This window comes from Colobus angolensis, unplaced genomic scaffold (genome assembly GCF_000951035.1).
Source record: "Colobus angolensis palliatus isolate OR3802 unplaced genomic scaffold, Cang.pa_1.0 Scaffold217, whole genome shotgun sequence".
In the NCBI taxonomy this organism is placed as follows: Eukaryota; Metazoa; Chordata; class Mammalia; order Primates; family Cercopithecidae; genus Colobus; species Colobus angolensis.
In genome coordinates, this window is record NW_012115344.1 from 5920577 (window position 1) to 5940717 (window position 20141).

The 20141-nt window shown below is 37.5% G+C and overlaps 1 pseudogene; it reads right to left on the minus strand.

Annotated features, from left to right (window-relative positions):
• Positions 1 to 18659: 18659 nt before the first annotated feature.
• On the minus strand, positions 18660 to 19183 carry LOC105512692 (annotated as a pseudogene).
• Between the last annotated feature and the right edge of the window lie 958 nt (positions 19184 to 20141).

Sequence of the window (20141 nt, forward strand, 5' to 3'; positions counted from 1 at the left end):
TTCAAAATGCAGAAATCACCGGTCTTCTGTGTCCTTCGCGCTGGGAGTTGGAGACTGCAGCTGTTCCTATTCGGCCATCTTGCTCCGCCCCCCGGATTAGATAATTTTCAAAATTTCCTAGCAGAAATAAAAATCCAAGAAATTAAAGAAGGAAAATGAAAACAATTACAAATGGTAAGTTATCTGCCATGAACAACAACTGATGGGTCTTGAGAGTAGGAGAGGGAGGTGTACGACTTAATTAGGAAGTGTCCTCCCAGAATACCAATGGTTTCCCAGCTGTTCTGCTTAGTTTGCCACAGACCATTGTCTTTCTTCATAAATCTAAATTAGCATCTGCAGCCACTCTCCTAGAAATGAAGATTTTAGCTCAGGGCTTCATTTTGAACACCCACTGGTCTTGAACTAAATTTGAATTATGAATGGAGTATTATTTAAAGGTTGATGATCTTCACGCAGCATCACTTTAGTAATGAAACTAAAACCCCCTAAACTAAATTCTGCTTTATAGCCAAGAGTGCCATGGTTAGGTTCCAGTTTAATAAAATTGTCTTGCTTTTGTAACTTTAAGTGCCTTCCTTCTCTCCCACCCCTCAAGAGCATTTTTGTTTTCAACATGCTATTGTAAGGTATACAACATTGAGCATGAAGTGATTAAACAATAAAACCTTGAGCTAATTTGCAGGTGGGGGTGGATAATAGAGTCCCATGGGAAGTGCCATGGTCCTTCACAAATTGAGGGAAGAAAGGTAGAGTCTCTTTTCATCTCTAACTTCAAAAAAGACCAACTCTTTTGTCCCCAAGGGGATTTTAGGCCTCCATTCCAAAGGGAACACTGATTCCACTGAGAGGATTCAGGGTCCAGTGTGATCACAAAACTTAACTTCTTTGTTATGCATGTGAAAGCTAGAAGTAGAGTGTGTTAGTCTTTTCTTTCACTGGTATAAAGAAAACCTGAGGCTGGATAATTTATCAGAAAAGAGGTTTAATTGGCTCACAGTTCTGCAGGCTGCACAGGAAGCATGGCTAGTGAGGCCTCAAAAAACTTACAATCATGGTGGAAGGCAAAGGAGAAGCAAGCATGTCTTCACATGTCCAGAGCAGGAGAAAGAGAGATGGGGGAAAGGTGCTACACACATTTAAACAAATAGCTCTCATGAGAACTCACTCAATATCATGAGAACAGCAGCAAGAGGGAAGATATTAAACAATTAGAAACTGCACCCATGATCTAATCACCTCCCACTGGGCCCCACTTCCAACACTGGGGATTACAATTTGACATGAGGTTTGGGCAGGGACACAGACCCAAACCGTAACACAAGAGTTATGCGTGGAAGGGTGTGGTTGGGAAAGGGCAGGTAATCTTATTGTTAGACAGACACAAATCTGCAGAGCCCAGAGATGGTGCAGACCTTTTATGTTTCAGTCTATAAGCATTGGCCTTATGGAAGAGCCAAGGCACTTTCTTGTTGTGCTGAGTCCCAGAAAGAGGCTATACATCCTACAGACTCTTCAGCTACAGTTGAGCATCTAGAATGTGATATTTTTGACGGATTATTATGCTCTTGAGGGGCGGGAGAGAAGGAAGGGTACCTATAAAAAGAAAAATCCCACCCTGTCAACCTAGGGAAGAATCAGAATTACCTAGAGGAGTTAAAGGGGACTTAACAGAGCAAGGTTCTACTTCATTTTTGTTTTTCTTCCCCATTGGAAAATATAGACCACTCAAGTCTCATTAATGCACAAGTCAAAGGTAATGGTGCTGAAACAAGAAGCAAGCATCTCAGCTCAGGGTAGAACTTGAGCTAAGAACAATGGGGCAGACAAACAGAGAGTGTTCACCTGGCAAATGTATGCCAACCTTCCACATGGTCTTGAGATGTGAGGCCAGCACAGGTAACTTAAATGTCCACCTGAACAATTCCAGCATCTTCCATATTGGGTATTAACAAGATCAGCTTTTCCTCTAATATCTGATAGTATCTAATATTCTAAAAGTACAGATTTCATCACTGGACGACATGGATACACTCTGGAAAATGCATCACTGGGCAATTTTGTCATCATGCAAACCTATTAAAGGAACCTAGATGGTTAAGCCTACTACACACATAGGCTATATGGTATAGCCTAGTGCTCCTAGGCTACAAACCTCTGCAGCATGTTACTGTACTGAGTACTGTAGGCAATTTTAACACAATGGTAAGTATTTGTGCATCTAAACATAGAAAAGGTACAGTAAAATTATAGTACAAAAGATAAACGATAGTGCACCTATATGGGACATTTACCATGAACGGAGCTTACAGTACTGAAAATTATTCTGGGTGAATCAGTAAGTGAGTGATGAGTGAATACAAAGGTCTAGGACATTAATTACTATACAGTTCTATAGACTTTATAAACACTGAACACTTAGGCTAAACTAAATTTATTTCAAAATTTCTTCAATAATAATCTTAGCTTATTGTAACTTTTTTACTACATAAACATTTTTCCAACTTTTTGACTCTCTTTAAATAATATAGCTTAAAACACATTGTACAGCTATACAGAAATATTTTTTAATCCTTTTTTAATCCTTAGAATCTTTTTTTTTTACTTTCTGAAATTTTTGTGTTAAAAACTAGAACACAAACACCCACATTAGCCTAGGCCTACAGAATAATCAACATCTCTGTTTTCTATCTCCATATCTTGTGCCACTGGAAAGTCTTCACAAGTAATAAACACTCATAGAGCTGTCACCTCCTATGACAACAATGACTTCTCTGGAATACCTCCTGAAGAACCTGACTGAGGCTCTTCTTGAGGAGGTATCACTCTATTCAGAAACATGTTCATGATGGTTTGCTTGGTTTGTTTCTTGTTTTCATTACAGATTTGCTTGGAAGCAGAAAATGCACCATGAACATTCCTCTCTATAAATGAAAATCTTTCAGTGTTAAGGTCCATGTTTTCAAACTTTTTAAGGAGCTTTTAAGCTCTGCAAAAGCTTCTGCTAAACCCTTTGCTGTGAATTTTCTTGGAGGTCCTTCTTTTTCTTCTCCTTCAGTTTCCTCTTCTCTTGCCTCTTCTTCAGCTATGCATTTCTGTTCCAGTTTCAAATCATTAATCAGTTCCTCAAGAACCACCTGCAGGAACTCCTCGATAGCATCCTTATCCACATCCAGGTGAAAGTTGTTTGCCATCTCACCACAGACTTGTTAATTTTTGCAGCCTCATCCTTAACAATTTATTTGAAATCATAGGCAAACCTCTTGAGTGTCTTCTTCCAGATACCATGCATACACTTTTTGGTAACATCACCTGAAGCCCAAGCAAGGTTCCTGATGCAGTCACAGGTGTTGTAATCCTTCCATCGGTATTTTCTCAGTGTCTAGTTGCAGCAATAGCCTGGGCAAATGTCTTCCTTAAGTAGTAGACCTTAAAGCTCTTATAACTCCAACATCACAAACTTTTTGTTTTGGTTGTGATCATCAAGGTGCTGAGAGGGATATGCTTCTGTGTCTGGTCTTCAATTCAGGCCAGTAGAAGTTTCTTTCTCCATATCTGGAGATATGTGTTCTTGAATTTGTGTTAGTTTTGTTGCCTTTAATGAAGCAGGTACTTTAACACCTTCCATCATTTTGTTCTCGTCCTTCAATATGGTAGCCACTGTGAGAAACACAGGTTATCAGAGCAGAAATAGCAGCCCTATGAAGAAAGAGGAATGATGAAAAAGAAAGAAAGGAAGGAGAGAAATGTGAAGAGAGGAGGGAAAAAAGGAGGAGGAAGAGGAAAAGCTGTCTACCCATCCCTTGTTATAATTGGATGTCAATCTTAACCTTAATATCTCCTAAAAAATCTTCCAAGAGTTAAGATCCACATGGTTCTTTTTACTCTCCAGTAATAATTGCTTTACAAATTTTAAGTAATATTATTATCATCATCACCAATCTTAGCTAGAAAGTTTTCTTATAAACTCATATATAAAGCTGGGGAAGCTTCAGAATAAACAGAGCACAGTGAAGCACAAAGTTGAGGTTAAAAAAGCAAGCAACAAGCACTAGCTTTCATTACAGTCCTCATCATCTTTCTCCCTGATGCGCTGTGTAGCTAAGTAGTAAGCTTACATTAAAAACGGGATTGTAGAGTGAGTTTGCCTGAGAATGCCTCTCCAAGACCAGCCTAGGAAGCGCAAATCCCTCCCATTTTGTCCTCAGTTCAACTCCCAAGATTCCCAGCCTCTGCGTGTGAGTCACATTGCAATTGCCTACGATATGCATCTGCACGGATTCCTTCTGCTTCAGCAGGGAGTTTCAAGCTCCTGCCTGCCTATAATGAAGAAGAAAATTAGTGCGACAATGTGTCCGGATGCTGAAAAGCTGGCAGCCGGCAAAACAGTAGTGCATTTGGCTAATTTTCTTTTCCAGGGCTTTTTACTGTAAAGAAAATTGGCCTCCATGGATTAAAAAAATTTCAACATTTGCATCCCTTTCTTGAATCCGATCTCTTTGTTTCCATTTTAGTATGTCGTGGGAAGTTTCCTGTGAAAATGTAAACAAGCTTTGTGTTTATTTTAATCACTCTTTCCTCCTGTTTTCGAGCTGTAGACAACCCCGGCCCTTACTCAAATTCTGGTGGTTAGAGTAGAACACAACCAAGTTGTAACCCAAGCCTGTCCTTTTGTAAGAGGAAGTGGTGGGATAAATAAAAGGAAGGCATTTCCTAAAGTAGCTGAGAGTCCTATTAACTGGCTAAAGATCTAACTCCTCAATGAAGAATTAGTCAACTGAACTAGTTGAACAAAACCTTTGAGGTGAATAATTCACAGCTTTGGAACCTAAATACCCACCCAAGAAGGAATCTTCCCTTTTCCTGTTAATCCTGAATATTGTATCTCTACTTTGCTTCTGGAATCACCTTGAAAGTGTTGCCATCTTCAGTGTTTCTACTCCCTCTCATCTGATTTATTAAGCCACTATAGTCTAGCTTCTATTCCTACTACCTTACTGAAATTTACAAAGACAGATAACAACAATGATTTACTTTTTGTATAAGTAATACATTATGATCAATACAGTGAATGTTTCTACTACCTATTTTACTGGATTTCTCTGTTCTATTTGAAGATGTAAACCACTCTCTCCTTTGAGAATTTTGTCTTCTTTTGTTTTCTGTGGCATCATGCTCTCCTAATTCCTTTTCTACATTGCAGATCATCAATCCTTAGTCTTCTTCACTGAATTCTCTTTTATTGTCCCCTTAAAATAGAAGTTCTATTTTACAATCTCATTCATTCTCATCTTTTCAATATCACCTCTATATAATTTTCCCATTTATATGTCGAGCCTAGACTTCCTTCCTAAATCCTTACATCTTGATCTGCACTCTTTGATTCTAGCAGTGCTATTGTGAACAATTCCAAACCACCTCCTGCTGCCAAAATCTCACCTCAAGTGTCTGCTTCTCTTGTCTTTTCCTGTTGCAACTCAAGGCCTTTTATAATGTCATAGAAGCATTTTTGCCCACTTAAACAAGAGCAGCTCACAAGAGGGAAGTCAGAAGACAAATGTTTCAGACTCCCACCTTTCAGATGGGTAATTCTTGCAGGCTTTCTTTGTTTTTCTCAAAAGTCCCATGTTGCCTAGAGCACTGACCTCAATAAAGTATCCTTACACTGGCTCTTCTTTTTTCCCTATCTCACTTTCCCTCTGTGACCACTCAGGTTTTGTAAGATCACTTGCCAAACAAACTACCTATGGCCAAATTCCTTTTTTTAATATATTTTACTTTTTAGACCACTTTTAGTTTCACATCAAAATGAAACAGAAGATACAGAGAACTCCCATATACTGCTTGTCCTCACATATGCAGTCTCCCCCATTATCAACATCCTGCCCCACAGTTGAACATTTGTTACAATCCGTGAACCTACATTAAAACATCACTGTCACCCAAGGCCTATCATTTACACTAGGATTCACTCCTGGTGATGTATATAATTATAGGTTAAGACAAATTTATAATGACATGTGTCTACCATTATAGTGTCATACAGAGTTTTTCACTGCCCTGAAAATCCTCTGTGCTCCTCCACCTATTCATCTCTTCCTCCCCTTAACCCTTGGCAACCAGTCATCTTTTTACTGTCTTCATAATTTTGACTTTTTCAGAACGTCATATAGTTGAAGTCCTGTAGTATACAGCCTTTTAAGATTGGCTTCTTTCCTCATAATATGTGTCTTAAGTTTCCCTCATGTCTTTTCATAGCTTGATAGCTCATTTCTCTTTGGTGTTGAATAGTACGTCAATGTCTACATGTACCACAGTTTATCCACTCACCTACTGAAGGATATCTTACTTGCTTCCAAGTTTGGGTAATTATAAATAATCAGGCCACAAAAATCTGCGTGCCCCCATGTGATTTGCCCATGCTGTCCTTGTGATAGTGAGGGAGTTCTCATAACAGCTAATGGTTTTAAGTTTGACACTTCCACTCTCTTTCTCTCTCTCTCTCCTGCTGCGATGTAAGAAGTGTCTTGCTTCCCTTTTGCCTTCTGCCATGATTGTGGGTCTCCTGAGGCCTCCCCAGCCATGCTGAACTATGAATCAATTAAACCTCTTTTGTTTATAAATTATCCCGTCTCAGGTAGTTTCTTTATAGCAGTGTGAAAATGAACTAATGCAAATGCCAAGGATAATTGCTGGATCATACGCATGCTAAGAGTATATTTAGTTTTTTTTTAAATAAAATTGAGACAGGGTCTCACTATGTTGCCCAGTCTGGTCTCAAACTCCTGGGTTCAAGTAATCCTCCCCGCTTGGCCTCCCAAAGTGCTGGGATTACATGCATGAGTCACAGTGCCTGGCCTATTTACTTTTATAAAAAACTGCCAAACTGTCTTCCAAAGTGGCTGTATTACTTTGCACTCCCACCAGCAATAAATGAGCATTCCTGGTGCTCCACATTCTCACAAGCATGTGATGTTGTCAGTGTTTTTGATTTTTGGTTATTCTCATTGATGTATAGTGCCGTGTCATTGTCGCTTTAATTTGCGTTTCCTGGATGAGGCGGAGTATCTTTCCTGGATGAGGTGGAGTATCTTTTTATTGTTTATTTGCCATTTATATATCTTATTTGGTGAAGTGTCTGTTGGAGTTTGGGGCCCATTTTTTAATGGTACCCAAGTTCTTACTTTAGGCATTGCTTTAAGGGAAACCAAAAGATAATTGGTACCAGCAATGATCCTGCAAAGCAGAAGAATGAGATCCTATCACTAGATTGTTTGCATTCAGATGATACCAATAATTGAACGACTGGTGGTAAACAGGATGGTGATAAGACCTAACATGCAGTACCATTCAATTATTAAGCCCAGCCTGTCCAATATGGTGAAACCCCGTCTCTACTAAAAATGCAAACATTAGCAGGGCATGATGGCACACCCCTCTAATCCCAGCTACTCGGGTGAACTGCTTGAATCTGGGAGGCGGAGGTTGCAGTGAGCTAAGATCATGCCACTGCATTCTAGCCTGGGCAACAGAGCGAGACCCCATCTCAAAAAAACAACAACACACAACTCTCATCTGTAGTGGATGTGATAAAATACAGAGGAAAAGAAAGGTACTACTTTCACTGATATTGGGCAATAGTAATTATAAGGATTATGGAATTCACTGGCTTTCATTAAATGCCTTAAAGGTCTTGAACAAATATGAGTATGAAATAAAAATAATATGCTGGGCTCAGCTATCTCCTGTGAGGTGCACCCTGTGAAGATCAGAAGGCCTCCATGGATGGGTAAAAAGAGACCTTCAACTCCTATAATCAAAGAGTAGTTCTATGCTGAAAGTCAGGTCAAATATTGAAACCTTCTGAAGAGACTGAATGTGCAGCCTTGAAAAATCTTCAAAGCTGAAGACACAGCCATAATAGGAGAGTAGTAGAATCCTAAAACTTGATATGGGGATATTTGTAGATTCATTTAAAAAGATTGAACCCTAAGTTCTCCTGGATCCTCCAGACTGGTATAAGCAGCCACTGCCCCTGCCAGAGAGGAGTCCTTCTTACCTGAAGATATTGTCCAGATCTCACCTGAAGCAGATGCCTAGCAAGATGATGTTTCTTCCTCAAGACCCACCATTGCCTTTCCTTATAGTTTCCAAACCAATAATTAAAGTCACATTTCAGGGTACACTAAGTGGGGAAATACAAGCCCTCTTCCAGAAAGAAATAGCTGATTCACATTTTGTATTACTGGCTTATATGTTCTGGCAGAAATTGGTAAAATATGTGTGGGAGTGGATTTTGAGGGTTAAGTTGGGCAGACAGTATATAAATCTGAATAAAGGAGAGGTTGTTGACATTGGAGTACTCTTTCATGACTCAGGATTTAATGCCTTGGCAAGAACACCTGGACCCAGTCCTAATACACAACTGGGATCCCTCTTTGAAACTTAGTCACATTTATGGCCCATAGTAATAATGGTAGAGATGCTGGAACTGTGTTGGCAGAGTGCTGGAGAAAGATTTAGAAGTGGGAGAAAAACTGACTCTGTGTTCTTCAGAAGAGCCCAGAAGATACGCCTTTACTAACAAAATAAAGTATAAACTTGTGTGGGAGAGTAGCCAGTTTTATCTTTGAAAATTTCAATGGCAGCTCTTCTCTGTAGGACAGAGTAGATAGAAGGAAATTATATCATGGTGGAACTCATTTCCTCTCTATCAATGGCAATGTAGAATTCCAAAACATCAGACACAGGTTGCAACACTTAACAGTTATAGGCAAGGTGGAAATAATAACCATAATCGGCAGCAAATCTAGAATGACAATCAGGAGTCAATCAAGAGTGAGGTAGATGGGCAGCTGACTATAGACAAAAATCAACTGCTGGTGAACAGAAGGCTGATTTCAGCTGCTACAGTGGAAAATCACAATTATTCATCAAGCTTCAAGCTTTAAGATCTGATTCAATTCTCAAAAAGAAAGTCATTAAAGAGGATAATGTTCACTGCCAAGGAAAGATCCCTAAAGGTCCCCTTAAGGAAGGCATATTGTATATACTGCTACAGCAAATATATACAATAAACATGCTCCAAATTTATTATCTGAAGAAACTGTGGCCACTTACCAGACTAAGTTATGCACCGGGGAAAGAGGAGGACTCTGACCTTTCAAGGACTATTAGATATGTTTCTAAGCTGACAAAAATACAAGGAGACATGCTATGTCATCATACCCCACTACCTCAATTAGAGTGGGGCTTTTGAAGGGCAGATGAATCCTCTCCAAAGACTATCTCATGATGAGTTTGTATACCCATTCTGTTATTTCCCTGTGCCTGAGTGTACAATTGGGATGAATATGATTAGCAGCTAATGAACACTCACTCACATGGTTCCTTGAGCTGTGCAATAAGAGCAATTATTATATGAAAGGCCGAGGATAAGGCTTTGAAGTTACCCTTACCCACTTAAGATAGTAAATCAGAATACCATGTTCCATGAAAATCCAAGCTTAATGCTACAATCAAGATGTGAAGGCACAGGTATTGTGGTCATCACCATATCATTGTCTGGTTGACATCAATATAGATAATAGCTGATTACCATGAAATTACCAAATGAAAGCCACAGTTGCATGTCTGTATCAGATGTCAAATGTCGACTAGAACTGATCAACATCACTTGTTGATCAGGCAGTGGCAGTTGGTATGTAGCTATTAATCTGGTTACTGTGTTCTTTTCAATCCTCATCAATAATGAAGATAAAAGATATTCACATTAATGTGGAAAGGACAGCAATGCACATTCACTGCCTTGTCCCTGAGCTATGTTATTTATCCTGTTCTCTGTCAAAATGTAGTAAAAAGGAAACTAGATCGTCTTGACATTCTAGAGAAGATTATGCTGGTCTACTATATTGATGAAATTATGATGAACAGGAAATGGTGAGTAGCTCTGTTACCATTATCAAATCATATATTCCAATGAGTCAGAGATAAAAGCTACAAAGATTGAGGGGCTGCCACATACTTTGAAGATTTTTAGGAATCCAATGACCTGGCACATATTTGAACATGTTCTCATGTACTCCAAAAAAAAAAAAAGACAAGTTATTGCACCTTGCAACCTTGCAACTAAGAAAAAGACACATTTAGTCGTGCAACAGATGCTCTCAGTGTTTTGCACAGAACATCTTATCAATTTCCATTTCTTTGCTTAGAGGTCTAACTTCTAATTGCCAGCACTGCAATTTTTTGCTTGAAGGCTCCCTTTCTGACCACCAGACTATGGAGAAGGCCAGAAATACCCAATAATTAATTCCGCCCAAGATTAATCCTCAATTAGTGACTAATAAGAGTTGGTGGATACTCCCTCAGCCCTTAGGTGGGATAAGTTGTGAGTACTGCATTTCACAAAGTCTACACGAGTTCCTGAGAAGGATTAAGCTCTAGTTGCCCTCAGTGATAATTTGCTTGGAAATCTTATCTTTATGAGATGCAACTCACACAGTGTTTAGAGAGGAATTTATAGTTGTAAACACCTATACCTAAAAAAGAAGAAAAATCTCGAATCAATAATCTGAAACTCTTCCATATGAAACTAAAATTAAAAAAAGAGCAAATTAAACCCAAAACCAGAAAAGAGAAGGAAATAATGATAATTAGAACATAAATAAATAAAAGAGAGCATAGAAAAACAACACAATCAACAAAACCATAGCTTGGTTCTTTGAAAAGATCAATAAAATCGAAAAATCTTTAGCTAAAAAAAGAAAAAAGAGAATTACTAAAATAGGGAATGAAAGAGAAAACATAACTATAGACCATAGAGAAATTAAAAGTAATCTAAGGAAATACAATGAACAAATGTATACCAACAAACTAGATAACTTTAAAAAAATCTACAACTTCTTAGAAGGGCACAAATCCAGGTATGTGCCTGCTGGCTCATGCCTCTAATCTCAGTACTTTGGGAGGCAAAGGTAGATGGATCACTTGAGCTCAGGAATTCAAGTCCAGCCTAGGCAACATGGCTGTCTGTCTCTATACAAAATACAAAAATTAGCCAGGCATGGTGGTTGCATGCCTGTCATCCCAATTACTCAGGAGGCTGAGGTGGGAGGATCACTTGAGCCTGGGAGGTCAAGGCTTCAGTAAGCCAAGATCACACCACATACTCCAGCCTGGGGGATAGAATGAGACCCTGTCTCAAAAAAAAAAAAAGATACAAATGACTGAAATTGCATCAAGAAATAGATTGAACAGACTTATAATAAGTACAAAAATATTGATTAGAAATTTGGAAACTTCCCTCCATGAACAGCCCACATGCAAGCCTTGGCAATGTTGCAAAACCTCATCTCTACAAAAAAAAAAAAAAAAAAATCAGCCAGGTGTGGTGGCATGTGCTTGTAGTCCCAGCTGCTTGGGAGGCTGAGGTGGGAGGATTACCTGAGCCAAGAAAGGTCAAGGCTGTGTGATCAGGTCACTGCACTCCAGTCTGGGCAACAGAGTGGATACTTTGTCTCAAAAAAAAGAAAAGCCTAGATTCAGATGGCCTCACTGGTGAATTCTACCAAATATTTAAGGAAAAATTAACACAAATCCTTTACAAATCTTCTAGTAATATAAAAGAAAGGAGCATTTTCCATCTCATTCTATGAGGCTAATTTTACCTTAATACCAAAACTAGACAAAGACAATAAACCTATAAATAAAGACATAAAAATTCTCTATAAAATACTAGCAAACCAATAATAGAAACATTAAAAGAAATTACAGACCATGAACAAATAAGATTTATCCCAGGAATGCAAGGTTGTTTTGATACCCAAAAAATCAATTAATGTAATATCCAATATTAATAGAACAAAAGACAAAATCATATGATCATCTCAATAGATGCAGAAAATGCATCTGACAAAACTCTAATACTCTTTTATGATGAAAAAGAAATATTCAATAAACTAGGAATAGAAGGGAACTTCCTCAATCTGATAAAGAGCATCTATGAAAAACTTCATCTAACATTATATTTCATGGTAAGACACTAAACTTTTTCTCCTGAAGATCAGGAACAAGACAAGGATGCCAGTTTTTGCCTCTTCTACTCAACATTGTATTGGAGGTTCCAGCCGAGGCAATTAGGCCAGAAAAAAAAAAATTTATACAAATTGGAAAAAAAGAAGTAAAACTACCTCTACTTTGGGGTAATGTGATTCTGTATATAGAAAATCATAAGGAATTTTAAAACTAGCAGAAATAAAGTTGAAGATTACATGGTGTAAGGTCAGTGTGCAAAATCAATTGTAATTGTGTACACTTGCAATAAATATGAAAATAAAATTAAGAAAACAATTACACTTATAATAGAATTAAAAAGAATAAAATACTTGGAACTAAATCTAACAGAAGTGCAAGAAATGTATGCTGAAAACTAGAAAATACTGTTGAAATAAATTGAAGAAGAATAAATAAATATCAAGACATCTCACATTCATAGACCAGAAGACTTAATATTGTTAAAAAGGAGGTATTCCCCAAATGTATCTGTATACTCAGCATAATGTATATTAAAATCCCAGACAACTCCTCTGCAAAAATTAGATATGATTCAAAAGTGTATATGAAAATGGAAGAGATCCAGAATAGACAATATAATCTGAAAACAAAAGAACAAAATTGGAAAACTCATAATTCCCAATTTCAAATATAATCATAAGCTAAAGTAATCAAGACAGTGTGTTCCTGGAGTAAGACTAGAAATATAAATAAATAAAATGAAACCGACATTCCCAAAATAAACTCTCACATATAAACTCAATTGATTTTCATCAAAAGTGTCAAGAAACAGTAACAGGGAAAGAACAATCTTTTCAACAAATGGTGCTGGGATAACTGAATAACCAAAAGGAATCCAAAAATTGAATTTGGACTCAGACTTTTTACCATATATAAAAATTAAGTCAAAATGAATTATAGACCTAAATATGATAGTTAAAATTATAAAACTCTTAGAAGAAAATTTATTTGAGAAGATCCTCATGACCTTGAATTAGGCAATGATTTATTTGACCCAAACCACAAATGACAAAAAATAATGATAATAAATTGGACTTTATCAAACTAGCAAACTTTTGCTCTTCGAGTGCTACTATCACACAAATAAAAAGACAGCTCTGATGATTAATTTTATAGGACATTTTTCTAGATCATGATACTCTGTTGTTTGCTCAAACATCAATCTGGATGCTGTTGTGAAGATATTTTTTAGATATGATTGATACTTAAATCAGTAGACTTTGAGGAAAGCAGATTTACCCTTCATAAAGCAGGTGGGCTTTATCCAATCAATAGAAGTCCTTAAGAGAAAAGGGTCCTGGGAAAATGAAGAAATTTTGTTTCTAGACTACATTCCCATTCAAGACTGCAACATCAACTCCTGACAGAATTTTCAACATGTCAGCCTGCCCTACAGATTACAGACTTACCAGCCCACACAATCATATGAATCATTTTATAAAACAATGTCTCCCTCGGCCAGGAGCAGTGGCTCACACCTGTCATCCTAGCACTTTGGCAGGCAGAGGCAGGCAGATCACAAGGTCGAGAGATCAAGACCATCTTGGCCAACATGGTAAAACCCCATTTCTACTAAAAATAAAAATAAAAAATTAACTGGGTGTGGTGTCATGTGCCTGTAGTCCCAGTTACTCAGGAGGCTGAGGCAGGAGAATCGCTTGAACCCGGGAGGTGGAGGTTGCAGTGAGCCAAGATCACCACTGCAATCCAGCCTGGTGACAGAGAAAGACTGTCTAAAAAAAAAAAAAAAAATCTCTCCCTCTCTGTTTCAACCTCTCTTTCAACATACGTGTGTATGTATACATATATACGCTAGAAGATATTGCAAGTTTGATTCCAGACAACAGCAACAGAGCAAACATCACAAATAAAGCAAATCACATAAATATTATGGCAGACATATTCCCCAATATATATAAAAGCTATGTTTACATTCTACTTTGGTCTGTTAATGAGCAGTAACATTATATATTAAACATGTACATACTTTAATTTTAAAATATTGCTTAAAAGTGCTAACAATCATCTGAGCCCTCAGGAAAAATAATCGTTTTTGCACTGCTGACTGATCAGGGTCGTGGTTGCTAAAGTTTGGGGAGGTGGTGACAATTTCTTAAAATAAGACAACAATGAAGTTTGCTGCATTAATTGACTCCTCCTTTCACAAAAGATTGCTCTGTTGCATGTTATGCTGTTTGATAGCATTTCCCTGCAATAGAAGCTCTTTCAAAATTGGAGTCAACTCTCTCAAGTCCTGCTGCTGCTTCATCAACTAAATTTATGAAAAATTCTAAGTCCATTGTTGTCATTTCAACAGTTTACAGCATCTCCACCAGAAGTATATTCCATGTCAAGCAACCACTTTCTTTGTTCATCTATAAACAACAGCCCTTCTTTCATTCAAGTTTTACCATGAGATTGCAGCAATTCATCCACTGAAGTGGAATCTTCAGAATCCACTAATTCTAGTTCTCTTGCTGCTTCCACCACATCTGTAATTATATTCTCCACTGAAGTCTTCAACTCCCAAAAGTCATCCTTGAGAGTTGCCATCAACTTCTTCCAAACTCCTGTTAATGTTGCTATTTTGACCTCCTCCTGTAAACAATAAATATTCTTAATGGCATCTAGAATGGTGAGCTCTTTCCAGAAGATTTTCAATTTACATTGTCCAGATTCCTCAGAGGAATCACTGTCTATGGTAGCTATAGGCTAACAAAATGTGTTTCTTAAATAAGACTTGAAATTCAAAATTACTCCTTGATCCAGGAGTTGCAGAATGAATGTTGTGTTAACAGGCATGAAAACATTATTCTCCTTGCACATCTCTCTCAGAGATCTTGGGTGACCAGGTGTATTGTCAATGAGCCATAATATTTTGAAATTAACTTCTTTTTTGAGTAGTGGGTTTCAACAGTGGGCTAAAAATATTCAGTAAAGTGCCAGGCATGTTGGCTCACATCCAAAGTGCCTGTAATTCCAACACTTTGGGAAGCCAAGGTGGGAGGATCACCTGAGGTCAGGAGTTCAAGACTAGCCTGATCAACATGGTGAAACCCTGTCTCTACTAAAAATACAAAAAGTAGCTGGTTATGGTGGCACATCCTGTAATCCTAGCTACTTGGAAAGCTGAGGCAGGAAAATCACTTGAACCTAGGAGGTGGAGGTTGCAGTGAGCCAAGATCACACCATTGAATTCCAGCCTGGGCAACTAGAGTGGAACTCCATCTAAAAGAAAAACAAATTTCAGTAAACCATACAGTAAACAGATAGGCTGTCATCCAAGCTTTATTGTTCCATTTATACAGCATACGCAGAATAGATATAGCATAATTCTAAAAGGCCCTAGGATTTTCAGAATTGTAAATGAGCATTGACTTCAACTTGAAGTCACCAGTTACGTGAGCCCCTAACTAAAGAGACAGCCTGTCCTTTGAAGCTTTGAAGCCATGCATTGACTTCTCCTTCCTGGCTCTGAAAGTTCTAGATGGTATCTTCTTCCAATGTAAGGCTGTTTTATATATGTTGAAAATCTGTTGTTTAGTGGAGTCAGCTTCATCAATTATCTTAGCTAGATGTTCTGGATAACTTGTTGCAACTTCTACATTAGCACTTGCTGCTTCAACTTATACCTTTATGTTATGAAGATGGCTTCTTTCCTTTAACCTCATGAACCAACCTCTGCTAGCTTCCAATTTTTCTTTCTTTTTAAAGAAAAAAAACTTCAGATGTACTAAATAATTAAATTCCAAAGTAATCGTTATATATAAAAAACAAAACCACAAAATAGAAGGAATTGCTGTTTAACATTTATATAAACCTAGGATAGGGACAGCATGATGCCAGGGACAGGAATTGCAATGAAATAAATTGATTGTTTTTACCACAAACTGCAAACTTCTATGAAAAGCACCAAAAGTAAATCCAAAAATAAACTGAAAAACACTTGTGTCATATAACCAAAGGAAAAAATCTTCATATATAAAAAGATATTGTAAATTAATAAGAAAATGCCAAACTACCCCAAAAAATGAAAATGGCTAAAGATAAGCAAGTTTTATGTGTGTGTTTATTTATTTATTTCTTTTTGAGGCAGATTCTTGCTCTGTCACCCAGGCTGAAGTGCAGTGGCTCAATCTCAGCTCACTGCAACCTCTGCATCCCAGGTTCAAGTGATTCTCCTGCCTCAGCCTCCCAGACAAGCCAGTTTTAAAAGAAATACAGATTAAATTGACATTATAGCATTGATCATAATGGTGAGAAGCTAGAAACATGAGGTAATAATAGGCAACCAACTGAAATAAATTATGATACACATACGTTTACCTTAGAATATTAAGTAGCAGCTCAAAATGATAGTAGAAAAAAATGTGTTTACCAAATGTACAAGAAAAAAACAACCACATTAAAAAGTGGGCAAAGGACATGAACAGACACTTCTCTAAAGAAGACATTCATGTGGGCCACCAACATGTGAAAAAAAGCTCAACATCACTGATCATTAGAGAAATGCAAATCAAAACTACAATGAGATACTGTCTCAGGCCAGTCAGAATGGTGGTTATTCAAAAGTCAAGAAACAACAGATTCTGGTGAGGTTGCAGAGAAATAGGAACACTTTTACACTGTTGGTGGGAGGGTAAATTAGTTCAACCACTGTGAAAGACAGTGTGGCAATTTCTCAAAGACCTAGGAGCAGAAATATCATTTGACCCAGCAATCCCATTACCAGGTACACACCCAAAGGAATATAAATAATTCTGTCATAAAGATACATGTGCACATATGTTCATTGCAACACTATTCACTATAGAAAAAACATGGAATCAACCCAAATGCCCATCAATGATAGACTAGATAAAGAAAATATGGTACATATACACCATGGAATACTATGCACCCATGAAAAGCAACAAGATCATGTCTTTTGCAGGGACATGAATGGAACTGGAAACTGTTATCCTCAGCAAACTAACACAAGAACAGAAAGCCAAACACTGTATGTTCTCACTTATAAGTGGGAGCTGAATGATGAGAACACATGAACACCTTGGGGGAACAACACACACTGGGGCTGTCGGAGGGTAGGGGGGAGGGAGAGCACCTGGAATAATAGCTAATGGATGATGGGCTTAATTCTGGGGTGATGGGTTGATCTGTGCAGCAAACCACCATGGCACACGTTTACCCATGTCACAAACTTGCACATCCTGAAAATGTACCCCAAAACTTAAAATAAAAGTGTAAGAAAAAAAAGATTAGAGCTTGTTCAATGTGTAAAACATAGTAAAAAATAATCTATATGTTAAAAAATATATTTACTGCAAGGAAATGTGAATCCCCAAAAATAACATGGATGTTTTCATTTTTTATAAACAATTATATATATTGACAGAAAGGAATATGAAAATAATATTGTCTGTTTGAAATTGTATTTAAAATTTTCTTTTGACTATATTTGCTTTTTCTGCAATGAATTACTTTCATAGTAACAAAAAGTCTTTTAAAAATTACTCCCAGCACAAAAAAAATCCAGCAATCCCTGAGATAAAGTGGCATTTTAAAAACTGAAAATATTTATTTGGACAGAAAAGCAAAACTTTGCCATAATTATGAATATTGTAATTATAAAGTAAATGAACACTTCAATTATGTAACAGTTGTGATTTATCATTAAAGTTTTAGGTCTATAATACATTTAAAATCTAATGAACTTTGGAAAGACAATATCATAAAATTGTCTTAAAACACTATGTTAAGTCATTACTAACATTGCAGATAAGGATAAAGATGGCAAAATTCTTTACTCTTACCACATCATCATATGATTATCACATTTGTTATCAAATTTTAGTTTGGAAGTCAGTCTACTTATCAATATCAAATTCTACTTTGTTGCACAATGTCCAGTTGGGCAATTTTCAACTACGTTGTGAAACTCAAGAAAAATAAAGTTGAGTCTAAGCAGTTGACACAGTTCGGCTTAAAAACCTATTCTTACAAAATAACTTGTCAAAACATTTTTATCTTTAAAAAATTTTGAATGCAACTATTAATGTTTCACTTTTTCTCTACTCAATTCTTCCTGTAAAAGTTTATTAAAATTATTAAGGAAATAAAGTGTAGAAGGACTATAGAAAATATTTTCAATAAAAAGAATAATCATTAACACTGGCAATTGCCACTAGGAAGGAGTATACATACTGATAAAAATTATAGAAAGCTGTTGGTGGTTCCCGTAACTACCACTGATGTTGGGTTAAGTCCCACAACATCAAAAATGAAGAAATAGTTCCATGAGCTGTCAATAATTGTCTGAAGGCAATGTATTATTTATCGACACCAGAATCCCTCTGATGTTCTTCCACATGTTCACATGTTTTTACCATCGGTCATCTATCAGATTCTGCAACTGTTGTAGGAATATCCAACTAACAAAAGCCAAAGCTGGGCATTGACACTAACGGTAGCTTACTGATGTTTCCCCTGCAAATGTCACATTTTCTGATAATAAAATTTTGCACAAAAGGTGGAATTCAAAAGGCCGATTATACATTTATCTAAAATCTTATAATTACAGTAGTTTATGAAAAAAGTTGTCCAGTAGTATAAACTGCTTCTGCATCAGTTCCACAAACAAGATAAGGATAAAGATGGCAGAAACACATCCAAACGGTTCACAGACAGGGTTGAGAAGTAAGCTTGTGATTTCAGTTTGGTCTTTTGTAGGATCAGTGCGGAGCCAAGAACTTTGAGAGACTGGTGAACATTAGCTTGCTTACTAATGCTATGAGACAAAAAAGTACTAGTTCTTCCTCCTTGGTGAAAGAGTGATGGTACATCTGTGGAAACATCCCAATGCCAGAGGAATTCATCTTCAGAACAATAAATGGAGGATCTGGGTTTAATGGGTGAAGGTGAACTTCCTACATTTTAGCTTCGTAATTCTTCAGCGAAGATACAGGCATAGTACCTTGTCTAACATTCCAAATACTCAACATTCCATCCTGGCCACCAGGAGCTACAACATGCTGTTTGGTGAGATTTCTATCAATGCAATGGAATGGCACTCAGTCACCGGTCAGTGACAATATCTGAGAAGGCTCATTTCCTTGTTGTGTGAAATCCCATATTTTTAACTGTCCAATCGAATTTACAGTAAGAATCTCTCAAGAGTTCTAAGAAAGATTACAGCATAGAGTATACTACTATCTGCATTGCCTACAGTTCTTACAGTTTCCTTGTGATAAGCTTTGAAGAGATTTATTCAACCATTGTCTCCAACGTTAATGATTTCTGGGTTGTTCCACACAACACCTGTACATGGTGCACGGCTACACGAAGGACTTTCTGGGCCTGTGTGGTAATGAGCTGTAGTTCACAGCTGGTTGACTGAAAGAGTCTGGTTATTCAGATGATGAAGGAAAACTGATACACATCCTGTTGATGAAGCAGGTACACTTCTTTCCTGGTCAGACAACTGTCAATCCATTATATCACCATAGTGTCTAATATCACACAGTAATTGATTGTCTCCTTCAAACCCTCTATCAGAGTCCAAGTTTCCAAAATCTCCAATAGACCACAGTGAAACGTAATTTTCCACATTGTCGCAAGAGCCCGTAGAGAACATCTCTGCAGTCTTCAAGCTCCCCAGAGGCACTGGTCACCAGCACGTTTTGCAGATTTTCTGAGACACAAACAGCATAAATTTCCTCCAGCTGAAAGCAACTGCAGCAGGTACAGCAAGAAGCAAGTACTGCTTCCAACTGCTCTTCTGCAGCTTCCTCATCTCTCTCAGCCTTTGTAGAATTGAAGAGAGTTAGGACCTTGCTCTGGATTAGACTTTGGCTTAAGGAAATGTTGTGGCTGGCTTGATCTTCTATCCAGACCAACTAGAACTTTCCCCGCATCAGCATTAACGCTGTTTCCTTGTTTTTATCATTTTTCATGTGTTCACTGAGGCAGCACTTTTAATTTCCTTCAAGAACTTTTCCTTTGCATTCACAACTTGGCCAACTCTTTGGCACAGAGGCCTAGCTTTCAGCCTATCGTGGCTTTTGACC